This window comes from Sinocyclocheilus grahami, unplaced genomic scaffold, assembly GCF_001515645.1.
Source record: "Sinocyclocheilus grahami isolate Dianchi unplaced genomic scaffold, SAMN03320097.WGS_v1.1 scaffold1504.1, whole genome shotgun sequence".
Taxonomy (NCBI): domain Eukaryota; kingdom Metazoa; phylum Chordata; class Actinopteri; order Cypriniformes; family Cyprinidae; genus Sinocyclocheilus; species Sinocyclocheilus grahami.
In genome coordinates, this window is record NW_015506683.1 from 164405 (window position 1) to 166990 (window position 2586).

General features: G+C 49.8%; 1 pseudogene; it reads left to right on the forward strand.

Annotated features, from left to right (window-relative positions):
• Positions 1 to 213: 213 nt before the first annotated feature.
• On the forward strand, positions 214 to 2143 carry LOC107570778 (uncharacterized; annotated as a pseudogene).
• Positions 2144 to 2586: the final 443 nt, after the last annotated feature.

The following is a 2586-nucleotide window of genomic DNA, read 5'->3' on the forward strand; positions in this document are numbered from 1 at the left end:
TTCTTCTTTTCTTTCTCTGTTCTCTAGCTGTGCTACCTGTGTGTGTGCGCAATAATTTTCTACACAGAGACTACAAATTAGAAGCACGCCCACCAGAGGATCACAGTCGTAGAGAACCACACTCACCTGCTCATTACACACTCAACATCAGCACACACATTACATTGCACATTTACACCCCTGTTTGCTTGTTTGTTTTGTTTTTTTGTCCTCTTCAAGGTCTGTGTAAGTCCCAGTTCTAGATCTCCCTCACCGCGTCAAAACATGTCTCGCACAACAGACCCTGTTGGCCACTGGGATGACCTTGAGACATGGCTAAGTGTTGCAACAGACAGCCTCCTACCTAAGGCGGCTGAAACATCAGACACAGGACCAGCCTCATGAGACAAGACCCAAGTCAGAGCTACAGTCACAAAGAATTAGCCAAGATCACCGGCTCCTTAAGTCACACACTCATCGCCACCCTCAAGCTGAGTGACAGGCACACTGCACACCTCCAGCAGGAGCTTACACGCACACAACAACGCATCGAGCAGCTAGAACTGGAAGCTCTGGAATGACGGGAAGGGCCTGATGAGGTGGAACAAGGCACCGAGAAAGAGATCAACAGGCTAAAAGAGACCCTAGCAGCTACTAACCAAGAAATGGAACAAGTCAAGGCAGACTACGCTGATCGCTCTAACAAGTTACAGGATGCAGAACAGCTACTGGAAAATGCAAAGGCTGACTTCAGAGACAAGAACAGCAGAATCAAAGCCCTTGAAACTCACCTGGATGAGTCAAGAAATGAGATCAGCCGCCTAACACGACAGCTCGACTACATTAAAGAGGAATCTGATAGTTTCAGAGAGGAACTCAAACACGCCTACGAATTGCGCCGTGAGCCGTCGAGGACACGACGGGCACCAAACTCACCCCTGCCGAGCAGGACCGGGTCACCTGTTCCTGGACTGACGCATTCACCATTAACATTCACCAGCTCCCTCTGAAGAAATTTACCTCACGACAAAGCTATAATAACCTGCTCCAGCCAGCCACAGATCATCGCATGGCTTGGACCACAAATACCTCAACAAGCTCGCCAGGAACATTGGCAAATTCACCCCAAGTGTGTCAGGTAGCCAGGATGTCCAAGCTTATCTACAAGATATCGATTTCCATCTGGAAATGAGAGCTAACGTCACTGACAAAGATAGACTATTTGCTCCGAACAACCCTGAAGATAGACTATTTGCTCCGAACAGCCCTGAAGTGCGCAGCTTCCTGGACCGGCAGCCTGCTCACACAAAGACTGATTACCAACTGCTCCGAGAAGCCCTCATTAAAGAGTTTGCCGACCCTGAGTCCGAACAAGGACTAGTGGCTGCCCTGGAGACAAGACAAGGATGTCATGAACCTCCTCAAGCCTACTACAGCCGACTCAGACGAGCCTACTTCGGAACTCGCAACGAACCTGACATGGAGGACGACCTGAACTTCAAAACTCTCTTCCTAAGAACCCTCCATCCTGTCTCGCAATGCTCAGCAGTTGCGAGACTTGACGCAGAAAGCCTACGGCAAACAAAACATGGCCTCAGAAAAGGGCGCCAAAACCCCAGCAGTTCTTGACTTCAACACTCAAAGTCAAGGGCTGGCTCTAGAGGGCGCCCAACACCAAGACAGCGCCAAGCCGCCACCCAGAGAGTGGAATGCACCCTCGTCCAACAAAGAGCGGGACTCCCATGCTGGTACCCGACCTAAACAGAGGTATGACCGCTGGGATGGACCGCGTGGACGGCAACGCTCACCGGGACGTCACTGGGAGAAGTCATGGGACCAATCAAGGCCTCATGAGAATCATTGGAAGAGATCGTGGAACCAACTAAGCTCATTTGGAAACTCAAGAGGGAAAAGCTCGTGGGAATCCAATGGAAACTCCAAGGGAAAACGACAAACACACCCTGGAGCAATCAGCCCAAGGAATCGACGAAAGAATTCACAAAGATTCCTATCTGACCGAGCTCAAACTGAATCCACACAAGAACAAAAGACATCACCGTGTTTCGACTCACAAGAGCTGATGAAACTGATGATGAAAAAGTTCTTCCAATGAAAGGAGGAGGATCGGAAGTGGGCAAAGAAAGAGAAATCAGATTCAGCCTGACTAGCAGCCGGACGAGAAGGCAGCGACCAGCTGACCCAACCAGCCACAGAGAACAGCACTCCTTCACCTCACTCTCAGAGAACCGTAACCACCCTAACTTCAGACGGACAATAAATCCTACCTGAAAACCCAGCAACAGAGTTAGACATTAACTCAACACCTGATGCTCCAGATCACAGCAGTTATCTGACCGAGCTCAAACTGAATCCACACAAGAACAAAAGACATCACCGTGTTTCGACTCACAAGAGCTGATGAAACTGATGATGAAAAAGTTCTTCCAATGAAAGGAGGAGGATCGGAAGTGGGCAAAGAAAGAGAAATCAGATTCAGCCTGACTAGCAGCCGGACGAGAAGGCAGCGACCAGCTGACCCAACCAGCCACAGAGAACAGCACTCCTTCACCTCACTCTCAGAGAACCGTAACCACCCTAACTTCAGAC